The sequence below is a fragment of the Sminthopsis crassicaudata genome, chromosome 4 (assembly GCF_048593235.1).
Source record: "Sminthopsis crassicaudata isolate SCR6 chromosome 4, ASM4859323v1, whole genome shotgun sequence".
Classification (NCBI taxonomy): Eukaryota; Metazoa; Chordata; class Mammalia; order Dasyuromorphia; family Dasyuridae; genus Sminthopsis; species Sminthopsis crassicaudata.
In genome coordinates, this window is record NC_133620.1 from 70,747,262 (window position 1) to 70,763,680 (window position 16,419).

At 36.6% G+C, this 16,419-nt stretch overlaps 1 long non-coding RNA gene across 2 annotated transcripts in view; it reads right to left on the bottom strand.

Moving 5' to 3' along the window:
- The window catches only part of LOC141565461 (uncharacterized), an 84,695-nt gene that overhangs the window by 13,069 nt on the left and 55,207 nt on the right, over positions 1–16,419 (bottom strand). The window contains exons 3-4 of one of the 2 annotated variants that reach the window (XR_012489026.1): positions 15,107–15,173; positions 13,347–14,821 (exon numbers count right to left, since the gene is read on the bottom strand). The exons of the other annotated variant lie outside the window; for it this stretch is intronic. This is a non-coding gene — a long non-coding RNA (uncharacterized LOC141565461). Of the gene's footprint in view, positions 1–13,346; positions 14,822–15,106; positions 15,174–16,419 lie in introns of those variants that run through there. 2 annotated transcript variants of the gene reach the window in all.

The window sequence follows — 16,419 nt, forward strand, 5'->3', positions numbered from 1 at the left end:
CCAATCAAAAGTCTGAACTCAGTGTGAACAAGATCTGGGGACATATTCTTATCAATCAATGCTGTTTAGATTGAGTGCACAGTAAACCTGTTAAGATTGATTGAAAGACTTGGTCATAAACCTTCTAGACTTTATAAATCTAACATGCTTGTTGGGAATAGGAAATTCAAGTGTATGTCAACTTAATAAAAGAATCCTTCAGCTAAGCCCCTGAGAAGAAATCTCTTGTGTTGGGGAATGGTCCAGAGAAGGTACAGAGAGTTTGGATCTTAACTTCTATCTCCCTATTCTTGTCTAAAGGATGGGGACCTTGTGACCTTCAGAGGGTAAAGGATTTGGATTTATCTAGACACCCTAGCTGCATAACTGAGACATCAATAACTGACAGTAGCATCTGCATTGGGAGGTGGGAACAAACTAGATATCCTGACAGAATTAGCTTCAAGAATCTCTAAAAATCCCACAGAGGAGCTGTACCATACTTATGTATGTATGAATATCCCACCTCTCAAAATTATTTCAAAGCCCACTTTCCTTAAAACTCTGTATATACTAGGAAAACTATAATATAGACTTTCAGAGAAATACAAGTATTTTACTGTATCACTTCACCAAATATACCTTTCTAAAATCACATTGAGTCTAGCTGACCAGCTGGGGAGAAACACATTGGTAGGTTCTCATGAGGAGTATTTTATGAAAGATTCCTGAAAACCCCTCAGGACTACCGCTGGAACCCCAAGGGGAGAAGACCCAATCCAACATTGTGAATAGGGATTGAGCTATTTCCTCCAGAGCATTGCTCTGGTCTGATGTCCCAGTCTCCCTGCTTTGCCCTCCTGAGTCTCACCCCAGCTTCTTCATTGCATCCACTATGACCAATCTAGGCCAAGGCATTTTCTACTTTTGTTTAATGTCATAATTACATGTATATTCACCTCTGCCCTGAAAACTCTATCCCTATCTTTACCTCTTCTATCTCCTTTTATTGTGATTTTTAGAAAGCCCTTTCAATTAAGAGCAAGAAATCCCCACTCTGTCCTCAAATTATTCTTAAGCATTTCTACTTCCTCCTATTAGCTGAAGTTTAGTTTTCCAAAACTCAAGGATACTATATCCATGACAATAGATCTCCAGGGGAGGCTTGGTTGTCTCTCCCTATTCCAGTTCATTGGACATTACTGAGAGGCAGTGTGGATAGAACATTGGATCTGGAGTCAAGACAATCTTCCCTTCCCCTTCTTTGTCCATTGCTTGATAATCATAAAATCACAGTATTCAAGATGGAAGATATCTTAGAAGTCACTGAGTCCAACCTTCTCATTTTACAAATTTAGAATATAAAGCCCAGAGAGATTATGTTTTATTTAAGATCATACAGTCAGTAAGGAACAGAAATGGGATTGTAACTCATGTCCTCTAATTATAAATCCCATAGCAGTTGTTTCAAACTCTTCTAGACTCCTCATGCCTCTAAATGTATACTCAGCCCTCTCTCACTCAAAAGATTTCCCTTATCTCCTATTTTCTGACTTAAAGCATCGGATCTTAAACTCCCCTTTGTCCCCATCTCAGAATTCCTGATGTCCACTAGTTCTTTTCAATTTCTCTATAGCTACTCAAAAAATATATTAATTTCTCTTTTGCCTAAGCTAAATATGCAATCTTTATGCCAAATCCTATCTCCTCCAAAAGATCTGATAGATCTTGTTCTATCAATCATCCCGTCTTTCTATTGCATTTTTCATCCTTTCCTTCTCTGCTCGCTCATTTGCTCCTACCTATCAGGATGTTCAGATCACTTCTATTTTTAAAAGCTTTTTATATCTTGTTTTTTCCTTTAAATTATGATTTTCAAGCTCTCCTACTTTTCACTGCCAAACTAAAAAAGTATTAAATGCTATAATTGCTTTCTTATCCTTACTACCCGTGACACAACTCCTTTCAATATATTATAGTTTCTATCCCTATATTATTATTGAGACTATTCACTTAAAGTTTATCCATGACTTCAAATATAATGGCCTTTTCTCAGACTTCATTCCCTTTGACCTGGATGTAGCATTCCACTACTCTCATCTCTTGATTCTCTTTGGTTTCTGTGACATCTATTTTTAGTTCTACTTTCCAAAGCAGTTATAGTATGGTAATGAATTAAGTACTGAATTTGGAGCAGAGACCATATTTCATAACCTGCCTCTTTGTATCACCATCTAAAAGAAGCACATGTGGAATACTGGATCAGTAAGTTAGGAAAACCAAAGTTCAAATTTGGCCTCATACACTTATGAACTATATGATCTTAGGAGAATCACTTAACCCCTGTATGCCTCAGTTTCTTCAATGATAAAAGGGAGATAATAATAGAACATACATCTCAGGATATTTACGGAGATTAAATGAGATAATACAGTGCCTGGTACAGAGTAGGTATTCTATAAATGCTTGGTGTGATTCTTTCTGCCTGTATGATTATGACAAATCATTTAACTTCTCACATTTCCCATCTATAATCTGGGTTTAATGTTTGTGCTACCTATGTCATGGGATTGTCTATAAGGAAAGCATTTCCCAAACTTTAATGCATGCTATAAATATGGACTGTTATTACCATTTTGATTGCTCATTGGTCTCATTTGAGGACTATTTCTACTATTTCTCTTCTTCCTTCCTCTCCTGAGTTTGTCCTCAACTCTCTTTCCTTCTTTCCCTACCTATTCCTATACATCCCTATAGGGATGTTCTCATTCAGTTTCACAATTTCAGCTAATACTTCTAAGTGGATGACTCCCATATCTGTATCTCCATCCCTGATCTATTTTCTGAATTCCACACCTTCCTTTCTGACTGCCTACCAAACATCTCCAACTGGATGTCCCACTGCAACTTTAATTCTCTATTGACAGCTCATACTTCCCACAAAACCTGCTCCTTACTCTAACTTTACCTGGAACCCTATTTATAAGATTTCTAAAACAAAGTTATTGACTAAACTTCATTTTCAGAGTCTTGTTAAGTCATTTGTAAAGGACAGTCTAAATCAAAAGAGAATTCTTCAAAAGAAAGTACTTTGAATAGCATGTTTGGAACAGAAAGATGACATTCTGAATAGGCTCATATATTAGTTGTTTCACATCCATTTTTGTCCTTTCCCAGTATACTTTGAAAAAGATCTGTGATGGACTATACTAAGAAATACAATTTTATCTCTAAAAATATCTGAAGACAAAATTCTGGAGCAGCTGACCTTAAAAAACAAAATAACTTTCTAGAAGTTTTTCATGGAAGGGTAATTGTCTTGTCTTGGGATTCAGGAAAGGAAATAACAGTTGATCATGACTACTGACATGATGGAGAAGACTACAAGGATAGTCATATATATTCCCCCTTTTTTCATAACTCTACATGAGATTTTGGAACTAGAAGCATATAAACTTTATTAGGCACTGAAAATGTATAGCATAGAGCCTCAAGCTTCTGAGCTTGAATTCCAAACACAAGGATTCAGGGAAGATGCAGTTCAATTTCATTGATGTTAAATGTTGATATATGAATAGATTTTTAGAACCTCTGATTTATTTGTAGATGAGCAATTATTTTTTTAAATAATAGCCTTTTATTTTCAAAATATATTCAAAGATAGTTTTCAACATTTACCCTAGCAAAACTTTGTGTTACAATTTTTCCCTCCCTTTCCCCACCACCTTCACTCCTAGACAGCAAGTAATCCAAAATATGTTCAATGTGTGCAATTCTTCTATACATATTTCCACAATTATCATGCTCCACAAAAAAAATCAGATCAAAAAGAGAAAAATTAGAAAGAAAACAAAAAACAAGCAAACAACAACAACAAAAAATGAAAATACTATGTTGTGATCCACATTCAGTCCCCATAGTCCTCTCTCTTTAGGTGCAAATGACTCTCTCCATCACAAGTCTTTTGGAATTGGCCTGAATCACCATGCTGTTGAAAAGAGCCATGTCTATCAGAGTTGATTGTCACATAATCTTCTTGTTTCTGTATCCAATGTTCTCTTGGCTCTGCTTACTTCATTTAGCATCAATTCATGTAAGTCTTCAGAACTTTCTGAAATCATCCAAGCAGTTATTTTTTTAACTGAAAATTTTTCTCTAGTGCAATCAGTGCATATTTGAGCCCTATAAATTCAACAAATACAAATTCTTCTTTCAAGATACAAATTCTTCTTTTAAGATATCTCAGTGCAAGTTTCATAGGGAGCAAAGACTACATGTCACCATAGACCACCTCTCCATCTCTACCCCAATTGCCTTCTTGTATTGGTAACACTTCACCCTTAATGGCTCTTTCTCCAGTTGATGAGCTTTTCTCTAAAGTGCCTGCAACAGCCATGATGCTTTTTTCAACTCTAATCCAGCCCAAGACTTCTTAGGTAAACTTTCTAGCTTCTTCCACCTTCCCAAGCCCCTTTACAGTTTCCTTTTCAGTATTATCTTACCTTTACTAGAATGTAAGCTCTCTAAGACCAGGTTTGTATTTTCATTACTAGTGCTTAGCACAGTGCTTGACACATAGTAATTACTTAATAAATATCTCATCTACCTACTTTCTTATTTACCTAGCTATTATCTAGCTAGATAGTTATGATCTGAACTATGTTCTAACAATAGACAGCAATGTATACATGTATAATCTGAGCAGTTAATTGATGAACATATCTGATTAATTGTTTTTTTAAATATAAGAATTAGCCAAATCTGGAGGTATAGAACTACCAGAGATGTTTCTTAGATAGAAAACCCCAGAAGAATTCTGCTATAGGCATAGCATGTGGTAAAATCTATTGACTAGCTATTTTATCTTGTTTTGTTTTGGAGGCAAATAAGGTTAAATGACTTGCCTGCAGTTACACAGCTACTAAGTGCCAAGTGTCTGAGGCCACATTTGAATTCGGGTCCTCCTAACTTTAGGGCCTTTGCTCTATCCACTGTGGCATCTAGCTGTCTAGAGTTCCTGTATTTTGTTAGTTTTAATCATAACTATTAATATTGAAATAATATAATAGCTGTCATTCATAAAACTTTTCTTTATACCATGGAAAGTCTGGGTGTGCCTTAAGAAGAAAATTAAGAAGGTGAGGAAATAGAATGTGAAACATGGATGAAAATGTGAGCTTTTTAAGGGCAGGGAATAAGCTTTTGCTAAGCACTTATTATATGCCAGAAACAGATAAGCACTTTACAAATTATCTAGTTGATCTACATAACATTTATGGGAAATAAGAGCTATTATCATCTCAAATTTTCAGTTGAGGAAACTGAGACAGAGATTAAGTGAGTTGCACAGTCACAGAATGTCTGAGACCTAATTTGAACTCCAGGCCCCAACCTCTATCTACTGGGTCACTTAGCTGCTATTTTATTCTGGCTTCTTTATCCCTAATGTCTAGCATAATACCTTCCATATAGCAAACACTTTTATGAATATGTGCAAAATTGACTAATGAAAGGTAGGGGGAAAGCTTTATTAAATGTGAAATTCAATAAAATTTAACTATAGATTAAAACCATTAGGGACTGGAGCTGAAAAGGATCTTGAGATCATCTCATGCAAGCCCTACATTATCTATGTGAAGAAATAAAGGCTTATTTTACAATTCAGGCTCATTGAGGCAAAAGTGACTGCTGGCATCAGGTGATATAATTAATCCATGGTTAGCGCTGTCCCTGCACTCAGATTTTCTGACTTCATATCCATTGCTCTATGTTTCCTCCCTTTGCAAACTCTTTCCTGGAAGGGTTACGGTAATTTAATTCTGCAGAGGACCAAGCATATAGATGTTATACTGTCTGTCCCTAAAAGATGGAAATGATTCCGAGAATCATTCCTCTTTTATACCATCAAGCTCATGTTCCTTTTCTTAGTTTGTTCATCTAGTCTTCCTATTACAAGCACCCAAGGGGGCAATGCAGGCCAACTACCCATGTTTTCCAAGTATAGGTGTTTGTCTGTAAAAGAACTGAGCCAGGCTGAAGGTGGTTTCCAAATGAACACTCTTGCCTCTGAGTAATTAATGGCCAAGAGGCTGATCTCAATCAATTATTCCTCCTGGGAGCGTTGTAATAGCCAAGGAAGTACAGCAAGAAGATGTGAGCTGTATCTTTTCACTGTATCAAACCAGCTTAATTGTCTGTGGGAACCACAGGCCAGCAAAAATAACTAGCATGCAGCCTCCTCCACCGAGATGTAATCCATCCATCGATACTGTATACCCCCTTCTGGCAGTGGGCTACGGGATGCTTTGCTGTACGTGCTGCAATCAATCAGTCTCTTCCACTTCGCAGTCCCTGAAGTAAACCTCAATGAATTGGGATAACCTGCCTCGCAACAGAAGTTGGCTACCTTGCAAGGCTTTGCTGTTACAAATCAGCATCGCCATCTGCTGGGCTTCTCTAAAACCCTGCAAGAGAGGCTGGCCAGCAGTATTCTCAGGGTGAGAGCCTCATACTCTCCGCAATCCTGTTGCCAAGCCTCAGGGATTTCCCTGCAGGCTCTAGTGTGCCATGCACACTGCAGTACAGAATATCATGAAGATGCCATTGCCTATTGTTTCAAGGTTATTTGCAGTGGTTTTGGTGGAGCAGGATCTATTTCAATAAGGTATTTTTTTCTTCCGGATGATTGTTACACAATCCCACTTTTCTTCTTGGGAAGAACTTGCACCTTATTTAGACTTTTTATCCACTGGCCACAGGGGATTGTCACCTCTGTCTTAAGGAATCACAAATTACCACGTTGAATATCCAATGTATTAGAGGGAGAAAAAGAGAGGATGACCAAAAAATTATTCTCCACTTATTTGGTAAATCAAAACAAGAACATTATAGCTGAAAACCCTTCAGGAGAAGCAGAAGAATACATTATTTTTTTTCGTAACCAAAAATACAACTTAGATTTAGAGCATACCGGGGAAGGAGCTGTCCCTGGTTCTATTTCTCATTGGCTTTCTCCAGGACTCCAAGGTTTGTGCTGAGAAATTTAATTTGACTCGGGGAGGGGAAAAGTAACCTGTCAAAAGAGTCTTTGACAGGTACTGAGAAGAGAAGCAACCAGTCATCACAGATGATAAGAGTTGGGGGAGGATTTGGGGGAAAATGGCAATCTTAAATTTCATTATGAATCATGCATTCCAACTCATTTTTAAAGGCAAAGAAACTGAGTCCTAGAAAGGTGAACATACTATCCAAAGTCACATAGTTGATAGATGATAGAAGCAGGATTCAAATCAAGAATACAATCTTAAATCACAGATCTAGTACTGGAAGCGATTTATAAGGAAACCAATACATACCAATACCTCCACCCATTCTTCAGATGAGAAAACTGAGGAGCAAGAAACCTAAATGCCTTGCCCAAAATCCTAGAGAAAATACCTGACAAAGAAAGGATTTGATTGTAGGCTCTCTAACTCTAAAACCCAATCTTTTCCCTCAGAATATAATTTCTTTCATTTGACTCTAAATATAGTTCTTTGTGTTTTATCTTATCTAGCTGCCCCCAGAAGTTTGGGAAGTAACTTTTAGAGACAGACTTCAAATAACAAAATTATAGAATGTGGTTCTTAGCCTAAGAGTCCATGAATTTGGTGTTTTTATTTTCATAATTATGCTAATATAATTGTGATTTTTGTAACCCTATGTATTTTATTTTCATTTTAAAAATATAATTCTTAGAGGGTCCATAGGCTTCACCAGACTGCCCAAGTAGTCCAAAATAAGAAAAAGTTAAGAATCCCTTTTATAGAGCTTATGATGTATCCTTCAAAGACTTATAGACCATAATAGTTAAGACTCCCCTCCCCACATTTATCACCAATTAGAGGCTTCTTAAGGGCAGAAAGAGACTTAATTTATAAGCTTTGTAAGTTTATAGTAAGTGATCAAATAAATCTGTTTTCAGATTATCTGGACTTGATTTTTGCCTTCAGGCAGGTGGCTTTCTCCATTACTCCTCCAAGGGAATGCAAACTCCTTGAAGTCTTATATTCCTAATACAGAACCCTGCACATATAGCCATAGATTTAAAGCTAGAAGGAACCCCATGTTTACATTTAAGAAAACTAGGACTCAGTTATATTAGATCACTCTTCCAAGGTCATAGAGATAGGAAATTCCAGGGCCAGAATTTTAACTCAAATCAAACACTCTCTCTATTATGAAACAAAGTAAATGCTCCATACTTTTTTTTTTCAGTGGAATTGAATTCAATATACAAAATTATTTATTGTCCCACAATATTCCATCTTTTCCTTTCATCTAAACTTGATTTAATCCAACAGGCATTTATTAAATCCATACTGTGTACGAGATATTCTTCTAATCATTGGGCATACCGATAAAACCAGAAAATAGTCTTTGTCTTCAAGGGGTTTATCATCATTTTGGATATGACCTTTGAGGTATTTACTCACACCTAGCACATCCCAACTTTTTAGTCAAAGGAAATGCCTCATGAGATAGATTCAAAATTTCACTAGAATCACTCACTTGATATCTGTGACTTCCCCCCTTGCCTACCCAGCCTGTCACATTGTCATAAAAGGGTGGCTCCGTTACTGAGGTGCCATGTGCTCTATACAAAATCAGGTTGTGTGTATCTCATGTTCTTATAAATCATTGTCCTAGTTTCTTCCCAGATGTTGATGTCATAATGAGCAGACAGCCACTTCTAGAAGCATCTTTTTTCTCTACATTTTTAAAGGTCATCATCACCTATGTCTTTTGTGACTAAACAAGACATGTTTTCCAAAGGGTTAGTCCTAAAAATATTAACCCCCAAAATGTTAAAATTAGAAGAGATTATAATGGGATGCAAAAGAAAGAATTCTGGGTTTAGAATCAGAGTATCAGAGTTTTAAATCCAAAGTCTTCCTGTGTGACCTTGGTCAAATTATTTTATCTTTCTCAGCCTTGGTTTCCTTATCTACAAAATGAAGAAATAAGGCTAGATGAAATCCATGGTTTCCCCCCGCCCCCATCAGTATATGAGCCTATAGCTATCCTTTCCACATCATGATGGTTAGGGACAAAGCACCCTGTAATCTGAAAAATCCATTAAAATTTTTTGGCCTTCCCTTTGTATCAGAGAAGTCTGAATTATTATGGTATTAACAATAAAACACAATATTATACACATGGTTTATGCATTTCTGAGTTTCTAAACCTTTTCTGTAACATCTGCTGGACTTCATATGTCATTTTCAATTTCTCCCCAAAAACTGCCATTTAATTTCTTATGTTGACCCATGACATATACAAATTGCAATGGGGAAATTCATGATGTTGAAGAGAACATTATATTTCTTTGATGGCACTGAGGGCAAGAGATGGTATGGAAATAGTGGGTAGAGTTTTTGAGTTAGACTCAAGAGGCTTAGATTTGAATCCTATTTCAGACATGATATGTCATCACTCAGCTGTGTGGTACCAGAAAATTCACTTAACACTCCTCAGACTCAATTTCTTCATATAGATAATGGGACATTAAGGCCTAGATCAATTCCTGGCAAGATGGTTGTGAGGCTCAAATGAAATAAGGTGGTAATAGGTGTGAAGCACTTGGCTGATCTTTAAGCTCTATGTAATCACAAGTTATGATAAACATGAAGATTATGATGATGATGATGATGATGTTAAAGACAAGAGTGTGCTGATGATGATGATGTTAAAGACCATAGAATGGAATTATCCCTAAGGTGTAATAAGGTGAAAGCAGTGATTGGAAAGAATGACATGGCAATGCCCCTGGGATACTTTACAAAATTTGAAATGCTTGGTGTATGTAATCAGCACATACTTAACTGCTGCCTACCTTCCCTCATCAAGTATAATTCAGGCTTGTTGCCAGGGACTAACTCCCTCCTCATTTACATACAATTCACATTTCTCCTGTTGTCCTTCCTTGACATCTCTTAGTTTCTTCTCTCAGGTTACCTTTCACCTAATCTGTATTTTGTATGTACTTTTTGTATTGCCCAAGCACAAAAGATAGATACATGTTGGATAGAAGGAGACCAGACTGGATACCAGTCTGAGAAACTGACATTTGAGCCTTACAAATGGTTTGTTTATTTTAAGCACTCTGACCATATATATTTCCTGTGTGTTCTTTCTGTGCATATGAACTGTAGCTAACTGGGTTCATAATATCTGTTTTCCATTCTCCTGGTTACAAGTATCCCCTCTATTGATGCCTATTGACAATATGTAACATGTAAGACATTATATTCAGAGAAGTGGGGTCTCTCCTTTCCCCTATTTCTCAGGCTATCTAGTTAAATGTTTGTTGTTTTGAACTGTGTCCTTAGACTGACTGGTAAAAGTAAATACATCAGTAGTGGGGGACACCCAACTATGATTTTAGAGTATGTGCTCATCCACAGAATGGTCCAAACCTTGACTAGCTTTTCAGGGATTCCACAACTTGAGAAGGCTTGTAATGCTACAGAAAAGTCATTTCCAAGTACAACATGGTGGAGTGGCAATTTAGTTGGGCTTTAACAAATTATAAGGATTTCAACAGATGAGAGCATGTGGGGCATAGGAAACAACAAGAACACAAAAATGCAAAGTCATAGACACCTAGGATGGACAAGAAATAATTTACTTTGTCCAGATTATTGAATACATGGGAAGAAGAATTATAAAAAGCTAGAAAGTTAGGGAGATGAATGGGCTTTTTATTACCAATAACACCAATTTTCATTCTGAATATAAGCCAAGAGACCCAATGAATAAGAGTACCATATCTAATCCAGCCTCAGACACTTACTGTGTAATCTGGGGCGGGGTGGGGGAGAGATTGTCTGTTTCCTTTCATAGCATGAGTTACATAAAAATGTGTTTTACATAAACATATAGTTGTATATATGTATATATATATATATATACACACATATGTATATATCTCATTATATCTATCTATATCATGAATATATATGCATAAAACCTATGTCAAATTGCTTGTTTTATTCAATGGGGAAGGAATGGAGGAGGGAGGAAGAGAATTTGCAAGTCAAAAAATTTGGGGGGAAAAGAATGTTGCAATTTTTCTACATGTGATTGGTAAGAATAAAATATTAATTTTTAAAAACTGTGTGACCTTGACCAAGTCACTTTACCTCCATATTCCTCAGTCTCTCCATTTGTAACATGAAGAGGATAATACCTATTTCCCAAGCTTAAAATAAACAAATATAAAAATGAGATAATATCTATAAAGCACTTTGTAAACCTCAACTTATTGCTATGTGAGCATGACGTCTTACTTCTGACCTTACTCTCTTTGTTTACTTCCCTTCCAGTTCTCCAACATCACTATTGCTCAGAAAGAGTGCTATTGAGTTGATCTCTCCTGAAGGAGTGGGCCTCTTGGCAAAATCCTTAAGTAGCTTTTAACAGTCTGAGGTGTTCTGACTCATCTCTGGAGTTTTCCATTATCACTGATTTGAGCTTGAGAATTAGAACATCCAAACTTAGCAGTGGGTTTAGAACTCACACCTCTGTGTGTGTGAGGTTGATCTGTTCTTAATTAAATGTAACTTTCTAAGAAGGAAGAAAATGCAAGTCTCTTCAACATCCTAAAAAATCAATGTCACTAATCCTCAGACCAGGATTATATGAGAGGTTTGAATGGACCTCTTTTCAGTCAACTGCTGAGCTTTTTCAATAGATTTTAAAAATTAAAAGGATCAATAAACAAGCATTTATTAAGGTTATATTATATTCCAAGAGCTTCTAAGAGCTGGGAATATGAATACAAAAATGAAACATCTGCCCTCAAGGAGCTTCCATCCTTTTGAATGATACAAAGATATTCATAGATAAGTAAAATATATGGTTGATGTGAACTAATTTCAGAATTAACTAACAACTGGGGAAATCATTTCTTATTGGTGATTGATTGAAGTGGCATGAGAGCTGGACCTTGAAGTAAAATGATAGAAGTGATGAAGGAGAACATTCCAGATATTAGGGGAAATCTGTATAAAGGCATCGTTGTGGACAATGGATTACTGTATGTTTGGAAAACCAAAGCATTCCACTTACTTGGAGTGTAGACTATATGAAGGAGAATACTCTGGGATCATCCTGGGAAAGTAATCTGGAATTGGACTGGGAAAGGCTTTGAATGTCAAACAGGAGAATTCATATTTTATCCTAAAGCAAAAGCGAGCCATGACATTTTTTTTTCAACAGAAAAGTGACAGTCATATTTGTACTTTTAAAATGATCAATTTGTCTTCGATGTGGAGAATTGTTTGAAGATGGGAGAAATTAAGTGCAAGGAGAGCAGTTAGGAGGCTATTGAAAATGTAGGATATGTGAGCTTGGAATAGGGTGGTTGCAATGTGATGGAAATAAATTCAGGGGCTATTGACGTGGCAACTGATTAGACAAAGGAGTTTTAGAAAAAGTGAAGAGTCAAGATTGTCTCTTACATCCTGAATGTGGGAAACTAGATGAATGGTGGTATACTCAACAGAAATAGAAAAGTTGCAGGGAGGACTCCATCATTATTTTTTGTCTTTGTCATTTTTCAATTGTGTCTGACTCTTCAAGACCCCATTTGGGATTTTCTTAGAAAAGGTACTGAAATGCTTTGCCATTTCTTTCTGTAGCTTATTTTACAAATGAAGAACTGAGGCAGAATTAAGTGGCTTGCCCAGGATCATATAGCTAGTAAGTGTCTGAGGGTAGATTTGAACTGAAGAAGATGAATCTTTCTGACTCCAAGCTGGAAATTCTATCCACTGTGCCTTCTAGCTACCCCTATTATTAGTTTTTAATAATTTATTTTTAATTTGTGGAATAAAATAAGTATTTCTATAACACAGTACAATTTTTTAAAGATGATAGCCCATGAAACTGCAAGTCTATTATGTACAACTTGCTATTCTTTTAAAATATATAATAAATTTAACATGTAAATTGTTCTTTTTTCCCTTTTTCCTCTTTCCCCACTCTTAAAATAGCTACTAGAAAACACAAATATGTGTAACTATGTAAAATCATTCTACACATACTTTTATTTATCAATTCCTTCTCTGGATACAGATAGTATCTTCCTTCATAGTTTTTTTCTAGTTAATTTGGGCATTTATTATTGCTCAAATATAAAAAGGTTCAAGGATCCCAGGTTAAAAACCAGATTTAGTCCAACCCCCTCATTTTACAAATGATTAACCCCAGAAAGAAAAAAAAACTAGAAATAAACAGTACAATCTTCAGAGAGACAGATTTATTTATAAGAGAAAAGAAAAATGTTATAAACTAGAGCAACGCAAAGTTGGAATAGCCTTTTTTGAGGAGCTCATGGATTTCCCCCTTACTCCTCCACAGCTAGGTCATGGCATGGCCTCGTTTTTAGGAATAGGCTGAAGTAGATGGCTTTTGTGCTTCTTTCCCATCCAGAGATTCTGTGATTCTCCTTTGTTAGCTCAGAGCATCTTGAAGTAAGGATACAAAGTCTAACCTTTGCTTTAAAATGCTCAATAGTAGAGCTCTGATGTTCCTTTTGTTAGCTTATAGATTTAGAGCTGGAAGAGATCTCAAAGACCATAAAACCTATGGGTTTTTGACATTTTTTTTTGCTTGATGGACAAAACCCATAGACACCTTCTTAGAATAAAATATTAATTGAATACAATAAAATGCATAAGAATTCAAAGGGAAACAATTCATTTAAATGCAATTATCAAAAATTTTTTTTAAAATTCATTCACCCTAGGTTAAGAGCCCCTGATGTTGCCCAATCCCTTCATTTTACAAATGAGGAACAGGAAAGTGACTTTTCCAAAGTGATACAGTAATATATCACAGGTAATATGTCAGAGTTGAGATTTGAACTTAGGTCTTTTGATTTCAGAACCAGGCTTTTCTCGCTATATCAGGCTACCTTCTGATTGTTTCTGGGCATTAGTTTCTACATATGGGAAAAGTGAGACCTAGACTAGAGTCCCTTTAAAATCCCTTCCATAAGCATAATAAGTTTTGATTCTAACCAGTCTCAAACTTTCTAGCCCTACCTACACTGATGCTGCCTGAGACATCAACCCTCCCGTCCCCTCCTTAGTTCCTGTGAAACCAAATCACTTGTGGAAGCTTGGCAAATTCTGAAAAATGTTCTTTCACTTGAGTTCCAGGCCCGGCTGAGTGTCAGAGAAGTGCTGTTCCATTCGCCTGGCAGGGAAGGTATTTCTGCTGCTGGTGCTATTTTAGGCCAATGCCAGAAGTAGATATGCCTGACTTTCTGCCAAAAAAATCAGTTCTTTACGAGCTTTCCAAATTCCTGGACAAGCTTTGAAGGCTGAGATTCTTGAGATAAGCAGTATATTCACCCAAACTGGCCCCAGGATTGCTCCCATACTCTTCTCTCTCCTTTCTTTTCTAGGTACTGGGAACAGAAACAGATGTCACCAAATAGAGCCTCAGACCTGGTGTGTAATTCTTTGGAAGAGTATCTTTAGACCACAAGTCCTGAGAGCTCTCTCCTTTGATGTCCAAGTTCTTTGATGAATGGTGATGGGAAAGGAGATGTTATTCCCTTCTGGATGCTCCAGCTTCAAATAACAGGCAATGTTTGTCCTTGATCTAGCAGAGCTTTTAGAGATATTTAGAGACAAATGTCTCCTGCCTGCATTACCTTTCCTTTGGTCCATATAGGGTCTTCTGAAGTAGTACCCCTTTAGTGTAGCATAGAAGAGAGCAAAAGATAGAAAGTGGAATCCTAAGGTTTAAACTATGGCAGAATCTCACAAGACCTCTATCTTCAGCATCCCTGTAGGAGGGGAAATGAACAAAGCACAGGAAAATTTCAATTTTGTGAACCAGACAGAGGATCTAATAGAAAACAGAGTACCTTCATAGGGTTGAGGCTGATTGAATATAGTTTTTGATTGTATCCCTTGTTAGCTTTTGGGAAGGAAGGAAGAGTAAGCATTTACATAGCAACTAAGTTGTCTCATTTGATCCTCTTACTAACCTTGCGAGGTGGGTATCCCTATTTCACAACTGACAAAACTGAGGAAGAAAAAGGGTAAATGAAATCTTAAGGATCACTTACCCACTAAATATCTGAGGTCTAACACTCTGTCCATTGCAACATCTCACACCATACGAAAGGCAAGACCCTATAGAAGAAAAAATATATGTGATAGTCATATATTTGCATTACACATTGCTCATATCTGTTTGTCCCTCAATCTCAGTGGCATATAAGTGCCAAAAGGCATGTCTCTGTGGTGGTGACCAAAGCAAAATTGTTATTTGTTTATGCTCCTCACATCTGGGATGCTATAGACCCTAGCTTCTTAAACTAAGGGTTGCAATCCCACATGGGGTCTTGTAACTGAAAATAAGGGTCAGAAAACTATGATTTATCATCAGTAAATATTTGATTTGTATACCTATTTTATATATCTACATACCTGGGTTCATATAAAAATTTCTTGGGCAAATGGGGTCACAAGTAAAAAAAGTTTAAGATTCCCTACACAGATAATGGTAATGAAACTTGATACTAAATGATAATGAAATCAATTTCAACCATCAATTCAGAGGTAGCAATGTCCCTCCACAAAATCAGATCAAAAAGATTTTGACCATTTTATATATTGTGAAACCATGAGTCCAAGAAGTTAGCTAATGTGGCCCAAATCCAATTGCTAGTATAGTGAAATATTATGGACTTGGAATTAGAAGAAAGAAGTAGGGTTTTGGAAAGCCCCTTATTGTCTCACAGGGCCAGCTTTCAATCTGAGAAATGAGAATACCTATCCTGCTTTGTCTCCTATGCCTTTTGTGAAGGTTAGATAAGATAAAATACATAAAGAGAATTTGAAAACTCTCAAAATTTTTTCAGTGAGATGTTGCAACAACTGGACTTTTCCACTGTCTCATTGCAGGTGAGTCATTGAATCCTAATGTTTACCACCAGATTTTAGGCATCCCTTCATCTTCATGGCTTCAGTTTCCTCATCTATAAAAGAATTTTAATGAGATGGCCTCTAAAAAGACCTTCCTGCCAGCTTTAAATCTATGAGCCTATGGTAAAATTACTTCAAGCCTCTGTTTTTCTACATGTAAAATGGGGGCAGTAGCATCAGTTCTTCCTCCTTCAAAGGGTTGTCGTGAGGATTAGGTATGGCATTGTATAAGAAAGTACTTACTATGCAAAAGTATGATATTTTTTAACATTCAGCTGGATATAGTGTTTCTACTGGGCTTATATCCCAAAGAGATATAAGAGGGGGAAAGGGAGCCACATGTGAAAAATGTTTGTGGCAGCCCTATGTGTAGTAACAAAAAACTGGAAATTGAATGGATGCCTATCAGTTGGAGAATGGCTGAATAAGTCATGGAATATGAATGTTATGT